Source organism: Mustela erminea, chromosome 7 (genome assembly GCF_009829155.1).
Source record: "Mustela erminea isolate mMusErm1 chromosome 7, mMusErm1.Pri, whole genome shotgun sequence".
Taxonomy (NCBI): domain Eukaryota; kingdom Metazoa; phylum Chordata; class Mammalia; order Carnivora; family Mustelidae; genus Mustela; species Mustela erminea.
The window spans coordinates 128818836-128840330 of NC_045620.1; the positions used below are offsets into that span (position 1 = coordinate 128818836).

At 40.5% G+C, this 21495-nt stretch overlaps 1 protein-coding gene across 2 annotated transcripts in view; it reads right to left on the reverse strand.

Moving 5' to 3' along the window:
* The window catches only part of VSNL1 (visinin like 1), a 101734-nt gene extending 80916 nt beyond the window's left edge, over nucleotides 1-20818 (reverse strand). Inside the window, exon 1 of one of the 2 annotated variants that reach the window (XM_032353255.1) lies at nucleotides 20800-20818. The gene's annotated coding sequence lies outside the window, so the exon portion shown is untranslated. Of the gene's footprint in view, nucleotides 1-18798; nucleotides 19160-20799 lie in introns of those variants that run through there. The other variant, XM_032353254.1, reaches the window with a different exon arrangement.
* Between the last annotated feature and the right edge of the window lie 677 nt (nucleotides 20819-21495).

A 21495-nucleotide genomic window follows, 5' to 3' on the forward strand; every position in this document is an offset into this window, starting at 1 on the left:
TTTAAAAATGACTTAATACAACTTCAGTTTTCATCCTGAATAGGCATATTTAGACACAGCTGTTTAACAACATTTGCAAGGCATCTTGAGAGGTTCCGAGAGACTCCGAGTTGGCATGAGAGCGACTCTTTGAGTCACCTGGTTTCTTGCCATTGGATTAAAACACAAAATGAGTCTGTAATGGCTTGTAGTTGCTGTTCTTGTTTCTCCAGAAGCCTAAGCATGAGTATTGGAATGATTTTATTTATTCATTTGACGGAGAGAGAGAGATCACAAGTAGGCAGAGAGGCAGGCAGAGAGAGAGGAGAGGAGGCAGGCTCCCTGCTGATCAGGAAGCCTGATGAGGGGATCAATCCCAGGACCCTGAGACCATGACCTGAGCTGAAGGCAGCAGCTTAACACACTGAGCCACCCAGGTGCCCCTGGAATAATTTCTTAAAGGCCTCTCTGAACTGCCTCATGAGGTGGTGTAATAAAGTCCACTTAATGATAAATACCCGTTTCTTTGCCAAAACGGAATAAGATCTTTGGCCAACTACAGAGTTTATTTCGGCTTATAGGCTCCAAAGTGTATTTTAGGTCAGAGAGACTCAGAGGAGATACAGAGCACCCTGCCAAACCACATAAGCAAAATTCTGTTGAACAACCAGAAGTGTGCGATAGAACAAATCCAAAGAAAACCCTCGTTTTCCTTTTTTTGAAACCTCTCTTTTCCAATTCATTTTTTAAAAATTCATTTTTAAAATTTGACTGTATTAGATACATTTTCCAGACCTAACTGAAATCCTTTCTGAAGCAAAGAAGACAACTAGATAAAAGGAAACAGAGAGGAGCGGGCGGGACTCTGGAAAAAACACTTGATGTAATTAAAGAAATTGAATTGGTTTGAAAACAGAAGACTTAAAAGAGGGTAAATCTTACCTATATTAACATGACAACTATGTAAAAAATAGGAAAATAAAAAAGAGGCCAGAAAGAAATATGCCAAATAATTACATCAGCTTTGAATATTAGGAGGATGATTTTTATGTCTTTGTACTGTAACAGTCTCTTATGTTGCCCTGAAGACAGTGTATTGTGTAACACATGTAGATGAGGTACCAGAATTATTTTTGTCATGAAATAATTCCCTTCTCCCTTCATCCCATTTTCTTGGTTATACGTTGCCCGACATAATAAATGCATCAGTTATTAATCTGTCCCATCTCTTCTTTTAGCTGCAGTGGCCCTATCCATACTTCATATTCAGGAAAGTAGAGTTAAGTTGTTTTTAGGCAGAAATGGCCTACAAATCCAATCAAAGCTGGGTCACTGACCCAAGAGAGGCACAACCCAGGCCAGCTGATGAAGCTGGATGGTAGGAAGGGCTTGCAAACAGAGATGGAAGTAATCAGACCTGCTCTTTCACAGATTTGGAATGGAAGAGAGATGGTACCAGATCCTTCATCAGTAGTGAGTGCAGAGCTAGACTACAGAGAGAAGCTGATGTGCTATACACAGAGAGAAGAGCATCTCAGATCCCACAGATCAGGAAAAGGAAGTAGCGGCAAATCCCTAGAGTTATGCTGGTTCCTGGAGGCTCTGTAGGTCTTGTTCTCATGTTTATCCGGAAAATAAGCCTCCTTTGTATAATATTATTCAGAAGAAGATAAAACTGCTTTAATGCAGTGTATGCCCTGACTGGAGACAGACTCTAGGTTCTACACCTAGGGCCCAACATAAGCCAGAACAGACAGAATACCTGTTTACACAATCCCAATATCCTGTCTAAATGCCATCACAGGGGAGCAAAGATTTATTCCTTGATTTCTAAAGACTGCGCAATTCTCAAAGAGTCCATGTTAACATTAGCTTTGTTTCTTATTTGAAATAAAAAAAAAGTTTATGGTCATCTGAAAGATTAAATTTGGTCTATGGCTTTAAAAAGTGAAGTCTGGAGGTGGGAGAATTCACTTAGCTCTTCAAAAGGCTCTGAGAGTGGGTATGAATACCAGCCTTGGAAACTCAATAGTGGATCTTTCCTATATCATTGCATTATATTTCAAATGTGTGTCAATGCTATTGCTATCAATAATGTAAACTTTAAATGTGAATTTTAGACATTGTTGAATTCAAAGTAGTTATTTATTGCAATGGGTTCTTTCAAAGCAGCTAAGAATGAAATTAAACTTACTAACTTTGGGAGCTTGAAAAAGTTGTTGGCATTGAAGAGAAGTCCCAGAATTATAAATGGTGGTGGAAAAGATTGGGACACCTAATACAACCTGTATAGACTGGAGAAAACCTCAATAGGTTTGAAATGAAACACAATAGACTCCAATAGTAATTCCATAAGCTGAGTGTATTGCAGACCTCAATGACTGGGTGAGAGGGTTTGTTTTATTCTGGTGAGTATACCTATTTAGAACTAGGTAAAGGGGGTGTCATTTTCTTGATTAACTTCCAGTCTGCATTCTTTCTTTTTTTTTTTTTTTTTTAATTTGACAGAGAGAGATCACAAGTAGACAGAGAGGCAGGCAGAGAGAGAGGGGGAAGCAGGCTTCCTGCTGAGCAGAGAGCCCGATGCGATGCAGGACTTGATCACAGGACTCTGAGATCATGACCTGAGCCGAAGGCAGCGGCTTAACCCACTGAGCCATCCAGGTGCCCCCAAACTGCATTCTTAAGAGTCACAAAAAAGAATAGATACTTGGTATCGGTTTTCTTTTTTTTTTTTTAATTTTTTATTAACATATAATGTATTATTAGCCCCAGGGGTACAGGTCTGTGAATCGCCAGATTTACACACTTCATAGCACTCACCATAGCACATACCCTCCCCAGTGTCCATAACCCAACCACCCTCTCCCTACTTGGCATAGGTTTTCTATCTGAAGATTTGTACTGTTATCAACCTATTTGCTCACGAACACAGTTATCTCCTTGTCTTCACAAATATAGTCATGTTCCTGTATGAATCACCTGCTAAACATCTCCCAGAATCCATGCTGCACCATTTTAGAACAAGCCAATATCACCTATCACTCCTCACCTGGGTACTACAACTGTTTCCAAACTGGTTTCCTAATTCATTCTCCAGGAAGATCATTTGACAATTCAAGTCCGATCAAGCCACTCCCTTTTAAAAATCTTCAATAGCTTCTCACTGCTCTTAGGATGCAGTAACAAGAAGAAGAAAAAAAAAGAAATCCTAACATTCCTTGCAAGATTCATGGCAACCTGGAACCTGGCTGCTTGCTACTAATTCTGCAGCCTCATCTAATGCCACTCGTCAGTTTCTCACCGGGTTCACTGTCAAATTCATGCACGTGATATGACCCATGAGTGGAGCCCTCTTTCTGTGAGCCTCTCTTCACCTGGCTAACCTCCACTCCCACTTAGGATCCGAGCATAAATCTCATTTTGACTCTGTCCTGGATTCCCTGGACTAAGTCTCTTTGTTATGCATGCCCAAAGGAGCATAATCTTCCCTTTTTTCCAGGCTAATCAGTTTTTAATCACCTGTTTGCCCTGTCTTTCCATACCATAAGCTCCATAAGAGAGTCTTTTTGCTTCTAAATATTTCCAGGACAGGGCTTGGCCCATAATAAGCACTCAAAGTCTGTTAAACTTGTTTAATCAGTTCAGGATTTTTGAGCTGGATTTTGACTGTCATATTCTTATAAAGAAATTTTGAGCCCCAAAGAGACAACCTCAGAAACCTATTGAAAACAAATTTGCTCTTCCACGTCCATATTTTCTTAGTAATTATCTATATTTCTTGTAGTGAAGTATCCCATTTTACTGGCATATTTTAATCTAAAACTCAGCTATGAACCAGGTATCATGATCCAGATACAGAAACTTGTCTTCTGAAGTTTACTAAAATATACTGTATGTTTCCATGTTAATGACATCTTTTAACATAATGACATCTTTTATGCAATCAAATATGCCTACTCTTCTATAGTTTCTTGATTGCTTATTTCTCACTATCTCTAGGTTACAAATACATCACCTGGATTTTCCTCTAAACCTTTCCTCTAAACCAAAAAAAAATTGAAGTCTTTACTATATCTGGAATACATTTTATATAGTGTGAGATAGGGATCCAAATTTCTGTATTTCTAAGTTGTGCCAGTGCCATTTATAAAATAAACTACACTCTTCCCATTAAATTAAAATGGCACTTTTGTTGGTAATTGAAGACATCTCATAAAAAGTGAGATATCTTTGTAGAATTTTTACTTTGTTCCACTGGTCTGTTTGCCTGTTCCTATGCCGATTCCATATTAATTTGACTATAATGTTTGTATGTTCTAACATCTGGTAATGCAAGACTACACTGACTATTCATTTTAATACTTTTCATGACTATTCGATTTTGAGAATGTAGTGTTCCAGATAAACTTTAAAACCAGGTTAAACAATATAAATGATGACTACAGTAAAAAAAAAAAAAAAAAAAGAAAAAAAAGAAAAACCCATGTCATTATAATTATTATATATTACATAAATATGATATGTCCATATTATCTTTTCATTTGTTATTATCATATTTTCTATTCTTCAGTAAGATTTTTTAGTTATGCTCCACAAGGCCCTTTGCCTTTCTTATCATTTTTAATCTTAAATATTTTATCACCTTGGTTGCTATTATATATAGAATTTTTTTTTCCACTTTTCATTTCTGAATTTTTTCGATGGACTAAAAGAAAAGACTGTTTTTGTAATTTAATTCCCATCCAAACTCCTTATCAAATATTCATTATTTTTAATTTTTATTTCAGTCTTCTAATTTTCTCTATATATAGTCAACAAAAAACAATAATTTAATTTTTCCAATATTTATTCAGCTTATTTCATTTTCTTATCATATTGCTTTTGCATAAATAAAAAATAGAAGTATTTAACCTTTTCTGAGACAAGGCAAGATATAAACAGATAGACACAAATCTGCATCTATTCCTGAGAAATTAACTCCTTGATAGATTTTTGCTGTACAGAATGTCTTTAAAATTCTGAAAATGTAAGAGATTTCCCTATGAGATTCAGTACTAGTAGACAGAGCTGGAAGGATATTAGAGACATTCTAGCCTGATCCTACTCTTTTTACCTATAAGGAAACCAATGCCCACCAAGAGAAAGTGATTTGATCAAGATGAAAACCTAGAAGTAAAGCTCAGGCAAGAATATAAAGAATTTTTGGTCCCTGAGACAATGTTCTTTGTAAAAGTCTTGGTGATTAGAACCGTAAACATGAATTTAAGACATTATTATTTTTGTGCTGACTTTTAATATTATATTATATTGTTTTTATATTACAACTATAACTAAAGAACAATTTAAAACTCTAAATTAAAAAAATTTTCAAGATTTTTATTTATTTGAGAGAGAGAGAGAAAGAGCATGAGAAGGGGGAGGGTCAGAAGGAGAAGCAGACTTGCTGCTGAGCAGGGAGCCCAAGATGGGATTCAATCCTGGGACTCCATGATCATGGCCTGAGCCGAAGTCAGTCACCTAACCAACTGAGCCATCCAGGCGTCCTCTAAATTAAAATATTTATTAAAACTTTAAATTTTTGTTAGAGTTAGTTTCCAGTTTGCTTCCGGATTCATTTCCTTCTTTTACCCCAGTGATAAAACCCCTAATTTTTAGCAGTAGTTTTGCTGAATGTGACTAAACTCTGGTCAATGGCATGTATATCAATTTTGGGTATGGCACAGGGAAGTTCTTCAAAGGGAAGGGGTATGTTCTTCATCACCCCTTCCTACTTCCAATTGATGGAGGCTGCAACCATATTGGACCATGATGGAAGCCACACGCTAAAAAGGGCAGGGGTAAAGGTAGAAGGAGTCTAAGTCCTTGAGATTTTGTGAAGCCCCTTATCAGCCCTGGACTGCTTATTTGTGGATTTGTTTATATGGGTGAGAAGTAAGTTCTCTTATTTAAGCCCTCGTTATTTGGGATTTTCTATCATTTTAAGCTGGATCTAATACTAACTGTAAAGTAAATTATAAGGTAGAACAACAAAAGTGTAAATGCAATATCTTAAAGATGATCTCTAAGTTCTGGCTCAAAGAACAAAGAAGAAAAGAAACAAAGCATAACAGATGTTTGATATCAGAATTCTGATTATCGGGCTGCCTGGGTGGCTCAGAGTGTTAGGTGCCTGCATCTAGTTCAGGTCGTGATCCCAGAGTCCTGGGATAGAGCCTGGCATCCTCAGGCTCCCCCCTCCCCTCCTCTGCCCCTCCTCTGTGCATGGGCTCTTCTCTCTCTCTCTCTCAAATAAATAAAATCTTAAAAAAAAAAAAAAAAGGATTCTGATTATGGTCTCAAGAGCTTTAAATTTAAAATAATTATCATAATAATATTAATGATAATAATAATAATAGCTGTGTATTGAGTACTGCAAGGAGACCACGGGAAGCAATCAGGAAAAGAGCTCTAATGTCAGTTTCTGCTGTTGGCACTTATTGTTATGTGATTGTGGGCTTGTCACTTGCTGTTTCTAAGTCTCCACTGCCTCATCTCTATAATGGGGACAATAAAAATTCTTAGCAAAGGGGCACCTGGGTGGCTCAGTTGTTTAAGTGTCTGACTTCATCTCAGGTTATGATCTCAGGGTCCTGGGATTGAGCCCTAAATTGGGCTCCCCACTCAGCGGGAGCCTGCTTCTCTCTCTCCTTCTGCTCCATCCCGTATGTGGGCTCACTCTCTCAAATAAATAAAATCTTTTTAAAAAAATTCTTAGCATGAGTTGTGAGCATCAGATGAATACAGGCATGTAATTAAGTCAATATAACTTAACCGTATGTAGTATTATTGATTAAAAACACCATTACTACTCACCTCTAAAATCCATCAAATGATAACTATGTGGCAATATTTATAATTTAATCAGTAGGATAATACTGCCACATAGGTATCATTATCTAAATGTCATAGAGAAAATGATTCATATAATTCAGAATAATTTGTGACACAGCCTGATTACAAAATCCATATTTCTTTTCATAACATCAGGCTAATCTTATTTGATCAAGATTCTATAACCTTTTAAAACATTATGTCAGACACATGAACTTGCAAGTTTGGCCTGCCAGTACCGCATACTTTGTTTCCTGCTCCCTCTATCAATAATAGCATCCCTGCTCCCCTTTGCTCATCGTCTAGCTAATTCCTACTCTTGACATCTCTGAAATTAGCCTATCTCCAACCCTCACCATATGGAGATTTGGGTTCTGTGTGCCCCAGAAGTGCGACCATAGTTCTCTATGCTCCTCCCATGATGATTCTTTTTTTTTTTTTTCAAGATTTTGTTTATTTATTTGACAGACAGATCACAAGTAGACAAAGAGGCAGGCAGAGAGAGAGGAGGAAGCAGGCTCCCTGCTTAGCAGAGAGCCCAATGCGGGGCTCGATCCCAGGACCCTGGGATCATGACCTGAGCTGAAGGCAGAGGCTTTAACCCACTGAGTCACCCAGACGCCCCCCCCCATGATGATTCTTATCAGACCATCAATTATTGGTCTCCACTGTTGAAATGTGAGTGCCGAGAGAGCACAAACAATGTCTTATATCCTCAAGGTACATAGTAAGTGTTCAATAAACACCTGTTGAATAAATGAAAACCACGTTTAACTTAATGGAATTATAGAGACATTTAAGCATGTTTAAAGACCCAAATATGTACACCACTTGAAAGCAGCCAAGGGTTTGGCAAAAGCACTGGACACACAGGTGCTTGCAGATTTCTCTGCCTGGAAACTGTCCTAGTGAACAATGCATCACAGCATGGTTCTCTTGGAGATGTACTGCCATCAAAAGCTTTGTTGTTGTCCTCATTATTGGGGACCATGTGAGTCATGGATAAAGTAGGAGATGCTTAAACCTTGCTCCCAGGTTCTCAAAGAGAAATGCAGTAGTGATCTCCTTCTCAAGGCCCAGCAGCTATAACCACATCTTAGTAGCAATCCCAGGAGGCTGAGTTGGAAATCTAGATCTCACTGGATTTCCCTGGAATCTATTCCAACAGCTCAAAATAGGGTCTTCCTGTCACATTTTCTTATAGTGTCATGTATTTTCTTCCATTGTACCCAATCTTATTTGTAATTTTGTGCTATTTTGTGGTTATTTGTTTAATATATGTTTCTCTAGCTGTACTCTGAGCTCAATGAGTGCAGGGATTATGGCCATTTTAGTTTACCTCATATAGCGAGTACAAGGCAAATGACAGATATGCAACAGGTATTTGTTGAAAGAATGAATGCATTGATAACATAGATAGTAGCAACACAGTGAATACAAAAACAACAGGTTAAAGCACACAGAAAGGGCACAGATCTGTTTTTGATCTTAGAGCTATCCCTTACAAACCTCATGACTTTAGGCAAATTCTCTAATCCTTGTGCCAATTTCCTGGTCTAAAGTAGAGCTATCTCATTGGATTGTTGTGAAAATGAATGGGTTAATATACAAGTAGAACAAAGAACATGGCAGAGCCCTTCACACAGAGAGATGGAATGTGCCACGCATGTTTCCAAACACTGCACCCCTCAGAAAGCATCTCCTCTTTACCTCTCCTTGCTGGATTCACTGTGAGGAGTTGCAAAGCCCCTGAATATCATAAGGTATAGAGTATGTTGTTCATAGCTTGTGTTTTATACCCTAAGAAAGGGACACCCATATTTATTTTCACATGAAGAAATGAAAACTCAGGAAAGTTTAAGTAATTTTTTCTAGGAATTCACATAAATGATGACTATAACCTGTGATGCCTCCTAGTTTTGTTTTGTTTTGTTTTAAAGATTTATTTATTTATTTATTTGACAGACAGAGATCAGAAGTAAGTAGAGAGGCAGGCAGAGAGAGAGGAGAAGTAGGCTCCCGGCTGAGCAGAGAGCCCTATGCGGGGCTGGATCCCAGGACCCTGGGATCATGACCTGAGCTGAAGGCAGAGGCTTTAAGCCACTGAGCCACCCAGGCACCCCTGCCTCCCAGTTTTACAGGCATTCCATTACGTAGTTCCACTCATGTCCTTCTAAAGCAGCTTTACCAGCTGGGTTCCTCAGAAGACACTGAGACGGTAACCAGCATAATATAACAAAAGTTCCTGAGCAAAGTTTGGAAACAAAGCCAAACAAATCTCAACGGCTACCAGAGTCTCTACAAGAGAAACACTAAACTCAGTTCGCACGTGCACGAGGAATATCTGAAAGTGGGATGGAGGAAGCATTATGTCCCTCAGAAAAAGTTTCCACAAAACTCTCCGAGGGGCAATAACTATCAGGGTCATTGAAATATTTCTTTAAAGAGACAAAGTTGAAAATGTCCTTACCACAAATTTAAACCACTTTCCCTTTCAACTCTGCCACCTCCTTGAGAATGAGCAAACTTTCAATAGGCCTTTCTTTTAATACCTTTTCCTAAGTACTGATTTGTTCTAAAACCATTTGCTCTTAAATATTTTGCTTAAAAATGTGAAACGATCGATGACAGTACTTGAGCTTATTGTACACGTATGTATATGTATATGTGTGTGTGTGTGTGTGTGTGTGTGTGTGTGCAGTACTCCCTCATCTCTGCTTTGAGAACCATTTTCTGCTCTTAGCCAATGTGCTTCAGTGATTAGTGTGCTCTTCCACAGACACCCAACCAATGAAGGCTCTGATAGGCTAATCCTGATTCAAACGTATTCTGCAACCTTTATTGCATGCGCCACTAACACTTCCCCTTCTGCCATATACTGGGTGTTATTTGATGGACATTTATTTGACAATAGATGGACTAAGTGATAATATTAGACTTGGCCAAAGAAGTGAAGTAAGGCTGTCATGGGAATGTGTCACAGGTGCTGGAGGCACCTCAGAGCAAAAGGTGAAGGAAAGAGAGGATTAAGGGCAGGAGACAATTAAACACTGGCAGACGTCCTCTGACATTATTTATGAAGCATGCCATAAGTCATTGGCGTGGGAAGGGTTGTTCATTAACCGAACGTTAGTCATTGGAAGCTGGGGGAGCTTTAGCAGGAGGCATGTCTGAAATAAATGGAAGAGTTTCCCAAACAGATGCAGAGCACAGGTCTAAGCTAGGACGCTGACTCAGTTAGGAAACTTTTTCTAGGACCATACTCACCAGGCTCCCTGGGATATGTGGGTATTAGCGACTATTTAACTCCCAGCAAATGAGAACACGTACACTTAGAAAGAGCAGAGCATAGAACAGGAGACTAAGATAAACGATGAAATGCAGACTGAGGAGAATGGCAGGAGGAGAGGTAGAGGTCCAGAGTGGGAGGAGAGTAACTTACTCTGTGCTAAGCTCTTTTAGGTGGTATGTGCGCATGTATATATATGTATGTATGTGTGTGTGTGTGTGTATGCATACCTGTCTATACACATATCTATGGTCTTCAACAACCCTCTAAAGCAAATATATTCCCATTTCACAAGTGAGAAAATGAGCCCCCCCAAATTAATTAGGACCAAAATTCCTACCTAGTTCTATGAATCAACCAAGACTCTTACTACACAAAAGAGCCTCAGAATGTATGAATAACTTTTGTAGATTTCAAAGGGAGAAAAGGATGTTCTTTTGTAACCGCAGGTTAGAAATCTGTCTGAAATTCCCTAGTAAATGAAGCAGGAAATATGGGGAGAGGAGAGAAAAAGCTGAGAAGAAAAATGGGTCTTAGAAGAGCTAAAGAAAAGAAGACCATTTTGGGTGTGTGTGTGTGTGTGTGTGTGTGTGCGCGCGCGCGCGCATGCAGAAGGGTTGGAATCAAGTTTTCAGCTCAGTAGTTAAGAAGGGTTGGGAGATATACTTTCCTTATCATCCCTGGGAAGAAAGAATGAAAGAATAGATCACATAAAAGTCCTCCCACAGACAGACATTGAAAGGTAAGTCATGAAATTAGTTTGAATTATAAGGGAGGTGAGGGGAGAGTATTAGAAATTCCTTTTTTGGAAGCTAATAGAGAATAGAAGTGTGATAGTATGATATTTAAATCAAAAGAAGGGGCGCTCTTGAAATGTTTTTGTTCAAGTCCTATGATTCGTTGGAGGCTTGAGTGGGAGACAAGGGTCACATTGTTCAGTTACAGTAGGACTCCCTGTATCCCTAAAACATACATTCCAAGACCACCAATGAACGCCTGAAACTTCAGATAGGACTGAACCTTATATCTACTATGGTTTTTCCTATACATCCATACCCATAATGAAGTTTCATTTATCAGTTAGGCATAGTAAGAAATTAACAAGTGTAAGTAATAATAAAATAGAGTAGTTATAATAATATACTGTCATAAAAGTTATGTGAATGTGGTTTCCCTTTCTCTCAAAATATCTCATGGTACTGTACAGATCCTTCTTCTTGTGATGATGGAGCTGATAAAATGCTTACGTAATGAGATGAAGTGGGGTAACTGTTGGAGGCATGGGACTTAGCATTAGCTGACTGTTGGTCTTCTGACCAATTATCAGGAGGATCATCAGCTTCTAGACCTGGGCTGACCAGGGGTAACTGTACCTGTGTAGAGTGAAACTACAGATAAGGGGAGACAAGTGTACCTTGAAAAATAATAGATGGACTTAAAATAGATTCAATAAGTTAACAAATGTAAAAATGTGTTCTTAGTTCCCTATTCTGTTGGGTCCAATTATATGCTGGTATTACACGGCAGGGGGGTGATAGTAAAGAAAAGGTCTAATGGCAAGGAGGTGGACTGAAAGAAAGAACGAGAAAAACGTTAGCTTGAGGTGTCAGTGTAGGCTTTTCTTCCAGAAACTCTTTTCTATGCATCCAGGTCACCTTTCTATTTCACTTGACTTAGTGAATTGCTTTTATCTGTTTTCCTAGGCATCAATTCCATCGAGGCTGGGATTGTAACTTATTTAATGTTGATTGCACAGTGACAACACTGTGCTTGGCACATTCACTCCCTAGACACTTGTTTTACAAGGTAGGCTGCCACTGTCGAATGTTCACTGCTTTCCATAGCTCGACACCTCCCTTAGAGGTTTCATGGCGAATGTGGGTTCTGCTACAACTCAAGAGAATAAAATGGTTTCAGAACACTTGATCTCTGAGGAAAGGAATGATAGTAACTATCATTTACTGCATTTTTAAAATAAACATTATGTCTTTATATATGTAGTCTTTCATTTTCTGTTCAAGAATCCTGTGAATTACTATTTTAAATGGAAAGTGAGGCTGAGAGTTTGAATCACTTATACAAGGTCATTGAACTAATAATCTGTGGAAGTGGGGTTTTAACTAAGGGTATCAAGGGTATCAAGCTTGAAAACTCTGATACACATTTCCTACCCTACTTTCTTTTGAGCCAGTTAAAACCTTGGAGAGGGCTGAGGAATTCTCCCATTCACAAACTAAGAATGAGTAAAGATTAAATGGATGATTTTCATCTATTTGAGGAAAGATTACCTTTATAAACATTTAAAAGAAAAGCTAAAATTTTGTATAGAATTTAAATTCATTTCACAAGTTCTTTTTTATTTTGTATAGAATTTCCTATATTAGCAAGAAAATAAACATCAAATGCCTTCAGTATAAATTTCAAAACTCTTGAATTTCTGGAAAAATTGATGGTCTTCCATTAACTCATAACACCAATTGCCAAAGGATTCCAACAAATGGAAATTGTCAACTGAAAGTCACACTTGCATGGCACTATTTGGTACATTAAAATAAAATATATTAATAAGCATGTTAACTTTATTGGTAATGCTTAATAAGCCTTCAATAAGACATTTCACTCATAATTTAAGATTGGGTTTCAAAAAATCAGAAATAAACACATTAATCACAAATTAATAAAACCAACACAAAATATAAAATACCAAGGACTCCTGTAACACCACAGTCTACTATTTTAAGAATCTCCTATTGCAATAAAATATGAAACAACAAAAATATTAGAGTCTATTTATTTGGGTTAGAAAAAAAATCCACCCTGGCTCCAAAGCACATTTAACATGTTAATCATTTGCAAAAATGTATTTACATTCAGCTCCTCAAAAGCTCATTGTCTTTCAGAGTCTAAGCGATAATAAATAAAATCCAAACAAAGGAGAGAAAAAAAAAATTTAAACTGAAAGATTTCCATTTTCAAAAAAGTCCTTATATGAGCAAGAATAAAGAAAAACCAAATTCACTCTATAGATCTGTAATAACTGCAAGTACATTTAACCAATATGTTAACACTTTGCCTTTTATGAGTAATACTTCATAAAAATGAAATCATTTTAATTAAGAGAGCCCTACTTTCTATAAAAAGTTCGGCAATTATTGTATCACACATATTGAGCTTGAAGGCCAGTTGGTGAATGAGAGTGCTCCAAGTCTTAAGGGTAATTTAGAACAAAAGGAAATAGATTGTTGACCTGAAGATAATCCAACAAATGGTTATAAATGCAGTGCATTGTCTTAAAAAAAATAAACAGTTGGTGGTTACCTAGCAGGTCATCTGTGCCCGAAGCACAGTGAAGTAAGGCAGTGGAGAAATCCAGAGAAAGCATAAGAATCATGACAAATTACCCAACTTGTTTGCTTTAAGTTAGCTGGTAAGGGTATAGAACATCTCCTTAATGTATTCACAGGCACCTTATTATTAAAGTGTCAAACCTCTGCGAGGATTCTTGACTAATTTGCTATTCCATTTCTGTTTCATTCATTAAGTAGTTTCTGAAGCACCCCCAGGAGCCCCATTTGAGAAGTTCTCAATGAACCAGGCTGGGAGAAACTCAAACTATTTTGACTCACTTAAGGGAGCATAAATTATCTTTAGAAACAAACTGTAAATGAGGACTACCGTTATGGTCCCTTCATAGTGTGAACATGTTAACCTAATTCCATAGCACAGGAGACCCATAATTCCATAGCGCAAGATACTATGGTACACATAGCTACCATAGTCTAGGTTTAGATTTCCTTCTTGACCTGTTAATATCAGTTCTTGTAGCTAGGTAAAAATAACTTATATTTTGACTTATTAAGATATAGAAGGAGGAGTGCCTGTGTGGCTCAGTCAGTTGGGTATCTGACTTGGGGTTTTAGTTCAGGTAGTGGTTTCATGAGTCCTGAGATCTAGCCACAAGATAGAGACACACACATAGTTGGACTCCACACTCAAAGGGGAGTCAGGTTGGGATTCTCTCTCACCCTCTGCCCCTCCACCCACTTGAGTGCTCTCTCTCTCTCTCTCTCTAAAATAAATAAATAAATCTTTTAAAAAAAGAGAGAGATAAACAGAAAAATATTCATGGATTAAAATGAACTCGTAAAGATGTTATTATAGAGCTTTTATATTTTTAGTGAGAACAAATTATATAATGACCTTTAATCTACTTTTCCTTTTAGTAACATAATAATATTGAAAGTAATGTAAATTGTGCCTATTTTTAGTCAAAATAATTTAATTTCTTGATGTAATTAACAAGGTGCATACAATTGATTCTTGGAATAAATATTAAATATCTTTGGCATATGTTAATATCTACTATAGAATATCTACTATAAAAGACATTGTACAGGGGCGCCTGGGTGGCTCAGTGGGTTAAGCCTCTGTCTTCGGCTCCGGTCATGATCCTGGGGTGCTGGGATCGAGCCCCGCATCGGGCTTTCTGCTCAGTGGGGAACCTGCTTCCTCCTCTCTCTCTGCCTGCCTCTCTGCCTACTTGTGATCTCTCTCTGTCCAATAAATTAAAAAAAAAGACATTGTACAAATTTTATGGAAATATGAAAAGGGTTATTGAAATCTCTGCCCTTGTGGGCTGTGCTATCATATTGTAGATATGTCTTTGAGATGAAAATGCTCCTTGATATACTGCACTTTTTATGTGTTGGAGGGATGGATTCAGTAATTTATATGGATCCCATCCAATTCCTTTACTCCATTAGTTACGTGAATTAACCACTGGGACAGTAGAAATACCATTTGTTAACTTATTTGTGTACCATTTGATACTTTTGGAAAATTGATACATCTATACCTACTAAATGTAATTGAGATGGACACTGTTAATTTCAACCTTAGACTAAACTGAATGTGACCCATTTTTTAAGAAAACCGTCCAATGTTCCTAAATATTTACTAATCTAAGGAGCACAGGTAACACTCAATACAACGAAAAAGACCTCCAGAATGACATTAAAAGGTATTACTCTCCTGAATTAGGTTACTTGTTTGATATTGACATTATACTGTCATTTTATGAAACTCCCCAAGGAGCTCCTCAGCAATGTTTGGAATCCAAACCTATAGGCAACCCCGACAGAAAATCTATAGCTTGCACAGGACAACATTTCTCATCGTGTTATCCCATTACAGATGAAATTCACCGCATAGCAAATGAAAGCTGGGCACTTAGCAACTGCGAGTCTCTGCCTAGGCTACCTGGTGTTCAGAACAGTCTGGCCATGACTATTTTCAGAATGGGATAGTAAGACCAGGTGACATTTGTTAGAGACAGACTCTACCCAAGACAAAGCTCAACCCAATTTGGCAAAGGTTTACCATGAAGGGAAGGGCTAAATTAAATTGTTAATTGGTGGGGTCCCTGGCTGGCTCAGTCAGTAGAGCATGTGACTCTTGATCTCAGGGTCCTAGGTTCAAGCCCCGTGCTGGAGGTAGAAATTACTTAAAATAAATAAAATTTTTAAACACTTGTAAATTTTTGAATGTTGAGGAAATCACCTCCATGCTACCTCAAAAACTTCCAAGAGTATTTAACTCCTCTTTCAAATGAAAAAAGACTCAGACTGTCTTCCTCAAGCCTTCCCTAATGCTTCAGCTTTTCACAGGTAGAAATTCCTGGCATTCCCCTGAAGGGGCCATCTGTGGTGGTTGTGCTATCTTTCTGAGGGTGTGGGAGATTACATGTTTCAAAAAGGAACAGGAGGGCTTGGATTATCTTTAAAAGGCCTAGAGCTTTACTGTCTTGGCATTCGGGAGAGAAAATGAGGGAGAAGCCGAAAGATTGAGAGGGAAAAAAAAATAAAAATAAAAAGAAGGAACGAGAAGAAGGCCCAGGTAGGCAGGTAGGATTGCTTGCTTTGCAGTCTCAGTGCCGCAAAACAGAGAAGGAAGCTGTGCAAGTACTTTCCGAGCCCTAAAGCCTTTGCAAGCGACACTGCTGTCCTCTCTAGCGCCCACTTCAGGCTGAGCTGCTTCGGCCGCCTTCTTTCCGTCTTCCTGCCCCCCACCCCTCCCCTTCTCTGCAGGTGGCTGCATCTGGAGGATTTCCATGAAGGCTGGGGAGGGTTAGGCATCTTGGATTTGGCTTCTGCCTTCTAGGAGCCAGAGGAGAGCTGGCAGAACCCATTGTGTGTTCACACTGCAGCTGCCTCACTCCGGTAGGTCGCAGGCCCTGCAGCTGCAGCAGTTTTGGAAGATGCAGGATGGGCCGAGGAGTGAGGATGGTGCCTGCAGTGTCTTAGAGGGCTGGAGTCCATTAAGGATGAGAGCATGGAGGAGATGGAGAGGGGCCGGCCAGTGCTCAAACAGCTCAGTTCTCTCAAAAAAAAAAAAAAAAAAAAAAAAAAAATCCAAGGATTCCAAACAAATTTACTGACTTGCAGAGGAGGCCAGGAAGGCCACGTTAAACATTGAATAAGGTGGGTATGTTGGAGGGGAGGGACAATAGGAAAGAGATAGAAAGCGACCTTACAAGAAAGGAGAAATGATATAGTGTGAAAAGGAATCCCTGGGATTCTCCTGAAAGATGTGCTGGGGACCAGACAATTGTTTATTTAAAGACTTCAGCAATGTCACTGAGGATGCTCAAAGTGTAGGGAGAAGGGAACATTTCCATCCCCATTACTCTGTAATTGTTTATTTCAAAGACTAGAAGTTAATTGATTCTTCTAAGCTCCGTGGTGCGGGGCCTCAGTTTCCCCATCTGTAAAATAAGGGGTTTGGACTAGATGCTTTTGAAGGTCTCTGCCTGATGTGACTCTGTCAGCCTACAAGCCAGGGTATCTGATACTAAACATCTCTCAGTTTTAGTGCCAGATTCCCCATTCCTCCTGCACTACCCATTTATCAATGCAGTGTAACAACACCTGCACCATTCATGAAGCAGATCCCAACTCTCAGTGATGACCGGGAGAATGGCTCAATTATGACAAGAGATTGATCCTTCTGCCCTAAGTAAGGAAAGGAAGAACCAGTATTTACATTTTGGGTTTCCAAGGAGAGAACATTCTCGAATTTTTTATTTCAAATTTTATCCATTGTAAATTACAAATTCCTTTGAGGTGTTCGAAATATTTGGACTGCCTAAAGGGCCAAAGGGCTAAAAAATGAACTGCCTTATTTAAAGGAAAATGTATGTCATTACAGAAATCGAATCTGCTTTTCCCATGGAAATCCAACTCACACTGGCCATGCTCTTCTCTTGTCTGTCTACCTCATGCCATTCTGCCAACTGCTTCAGTGCAGCATTTTCTGGAGTTATTAAACACCCCAGCTTCATGAGAGTGCACTTACGCATCAAGTATACAGTGATACAGGACACCCCCCCCACTACCACACACATGTAAGCAGTTCAGATGATAGTGGGGATAAAATATGTTTTCACAAGAGTTTCCTTTTTAATTTGCCTCAACCTGAAATCCCTTTAATTTAAAAAAAAATTAATATGTAGAGATATAACTCCTTCCCTCCTCTTGTCTTCAAGTGAGAGGTGACACACAGATAGTATCCACTTGTGTTTTCTACACCCACTAGCATTTCCATTTCATTTTAGTCTCCAAAATATGGGCAGGAGCACAACTCTAGAAAAATGGATTCCCACTCCCCCATCTCACAGAGCACTGATCCGTGCAGTGCTCAGCACTAGTACCAAGCCTCACCATTTCCTCCAACCCTCAGCCACATTCACCAGTGCCCCTGGTTTCCAAAGGGGGTTTGACCTTGCAAAGACCCCGCTTCAGCTTCTGGGCAAGGAACAACCCATTCTAACTCAAAACACAAAACGACCTTTTCTCCTTTAAAGAAACACTACCAAATTTAACACATCTGGGCTTACATTTCTCAACCCTGTATACCAGAATGTGAACACGGGATGAAAAGGCAGGTAACTAGTTTGGCTCTGACAGTTCCCATTCAGAGGCTCTGAGATTCAGGCTCTGTCGAAAACGGCTGACTATGTGATGGCACATCCTTCTCTTTTTGCCCATTCACCGTCATGACGAAAAATCAAAACCGAAAAATTATCTTCTCGTTTCTAAATACTAGGAAATGTGCTTCTTTTGCGCCTCGCTCCGTGGTTCTGAACACGAACATCCCGCTCGGAAACCAACGCTGATTTCCACCCCGCATCTCGTCTACTCAGTTTCACTTAGCAAACACCTTCACTGCTCTTCCACGGTGAGAAAAATGGTGCCCCAGCCCCACGGATGACAGGTTGGTACTTGACTGCAACCGCTCAATAGTTTTATCAGCAACCGGAAAACTTCACAATCGCTCAATTAGCTACTTAAATCCGTGTAAGGAAATCTGTTTAGGCTTACACTAAAAAACCACCTCTGTTTCACCTATCTTAAATCCAGTCTAAGATAGTCCCCCAGACACGCCGCATATAAACACTCCCCCTTCCCCCACCCCCATTATCCCAAAAGATCCCCCCGTTGACAAGCAACACATTCAGATGGCCAGCATTAACCAAAGCAATCGCCACCATGCATTCAGAGGCATCTATGCAAAGTATGTGACAATAGCCAAAGCATCTCTCAGACAATTGGCTGTACTACACATGCAGAAAAGCAACGAAGATTGCATTTTCCACTTACAGTTATAGCGCTGCGCACGGTCACTTAACGAAAATGATAAAACTCAACAGTTCTTTATATATATGTATAATTCAGGTAAACGGTTAAGCCGTCTCTCTGCGCGGTTCTCTCGCGCTTTTTTTCTTTTTTCTTTTTCTTTTTGGCTCTGGAGCTCTAGGCTGCTTAAATCCCTCTTGGATCGCGCCTCGCAAGCCCAGCCGCCGCCGCAACAAGCTCGGGTAAGTCTCTGCTGCAGATTGGGAATCCCATAGAAAACCTAGGGTCCCTGGAGCTGGATGCGCAGGCGCGCGAGCCGCCGAGTCTCGAGGCACCCCCTCCCCTTCCCCTCCTCCCTCCTCCTCCAGCTCCGCAGCCCCAGCTTGGAGAGCTCTGGAGTCGGTGACCAAAAGCAGCCTGGCATTGGCGCATGCTCAGTTGGAGGGGCTCGGAGCTCCCGCGGGTGGATTCCATGTCTCCAGATTTTAGCAGAAACTCAAAAGGAAAGTACATAGGAAAAGAGAGCCAGACTACCGGAGCAGGCTGCACCTGGGCAGGCGGTAGGGAGAGCCCGTTGGGCTCACCACACCCCGCCCTTGTGAAGTCTGATGATGAAGGCGAAGGCCAGAGATGGGACACTCGGAGCCTTCTATTCCCAGGGCTCCCAGCCCTAGAGGGCCCTCGACCCACCTTTTGTCAGGTTGGAAGGTGGAAGAGAAAACTGCAGAAATCCTATTCTCTAGATGAAATTGTATCCCCAGCTAGCTCTGAGCATATGTACCCGGCTCCCTGTGAAGGAGTGGTTATGGTGGCCACTTCTCTTGGGCCATTTCAATCGAGGGTCTTAACCTGGGAGTAGGGGGAGACGGGCCTTCTCGTACCCCAGTGCCCAGGACCGTCCTGTCCAGAGAGGCTGGAGAAATGTATGTTGGAAGGAAGCTGGGTCCGAAGTTTCTTGCCCTGTGTGACCTTGGGCAAATCATGCTAACCATCAAGGAACATTTAACCAGCGCCTGCAGTGTGCAGTTAATAAATAAATATATATAATAAATATTTAATTTTTTATATTTATAATAATATCAATCAATAAATAAATATATAAAATCAATCAATCAATATATAATATATTATTTATATATATGTGTGTGTGTGTATATATGCTCTGTTGGAGGGGCTCGGAGTTCCCGCGGGAACTCCATATATATATATATATATATATATATATATATATATGCACACACATACATATTTTAATACTCTCCGCAGGGTGAGGGGGTAGGAGATGGATGAGAGGAAACAACCCATCCTTGGAATACAGGGTTGAGAGCTTGGACTACGTGATATTATAAAGCCCCCTTTTGTGTCGGTTAAGGACGCCTGTGTTTGCTAGCCCTCCCCCTCTCCCCACTGTCCTGCCAAAGCCTAGAAGACTTGGCAAGGAGTAGCGCCCAGTAAATGTTTGGTCGCTTCCCTACCAGGAAAACAAGAATTCCCAGATGTACCCAACCCAATCAGCTTCTTCAAGTGTGTATGTTTGCACATTCATTCATTCAACAATTATGCATTAACCAACTACTTACTATTAGCCACTATTTGGGGTATAAATTCAGTGAACAAAAGCCCACCCTCAGATTTACATTCAGATGGGAGTTCTATTTTCTAGGGAGGGGAGTTCTGGGCTGGGGGGCACAGTGAAGGTCTAGGTTCTCCTTAAGTAGACACCTTTACAATTCCGCACACCCTAGCACGTTCAGGAGAACTGCAGTGTTAATAAACCTTTCTGGTTCTGAGGACACCAAGAGCATCTCCCATGGCAGAAGGTCTCCAGACGGACAAATCTCCGTTGCCAGGAGGGAGCTACTCCTACCTACCAAGTCGGGGAGTCCAGGTTGGAAGAACTTGAGGATACTTTAACCAACACCAGGAGAACCTCCACCCCACCAGTCTCTGGCACTGGAAAATGCTTATGCTCGGTGAAGACCCCCGGAGTGACACCAAAGCCGCAGCCTGACGCTCAAAGCTAACCTGGTCGGCCCGGAGCCCAGGAACGTGCTTGGGAAGGTGGCGCAGAGCGGGGAAGCGCTCTCGGGACTCCCGGGACGGAGCTCGCAGAAGTCCCCTCCCGGCGGGGCTCTTTCGCGGGGTGCTGGCGACCTCGGAAACCCGGAGCGCGGACTCGCGCGGAACAGGGCGCGCGCCCGGGCGCGCTGCGGCAAGCCGAGCACAGTGAGAGTCTGGCGGGCGCCAGCTCCGCGCTCCCGGGCCGCAGTGCGCAGTGCGCAGCGGAGCTGGTCGGCGGATTCTTTCTGTTTCTTGGGATGGGGTGGGGTCAGAAGTCTGTTCTGGATGGCCGTGGAAACGGCTTCCAAAGCTTTCAAAGTAATTTCTCGTCTTTTGTCCATTTCCCCTCCTAAAGCATTTTACGCTGGGCTGTCTGGTTTCTCTCTAGAGAACAGCCTCCGCATTGCAAGCTGCATCAGCTGAAGGAAAGGGTCACAGTGCCATTTCTCCGCGTGGGAGAGACGTGCCTATTGATTGCGCCCTGGCGGTCTCTTTCGTGCGGATGTTCGGGTTTAGATAACTTACTTTCAACTTGTGTTTAGGAAAAAACGAACACTGATACTCTAAACCGTGTTCTCTTGTAGGGGAGATTTGATTTAGATGCGTGCGCTTTTGTGAAGCAGCTTTGTCTCAGTGGGCAGACGATGTTTAAAAAGTTTC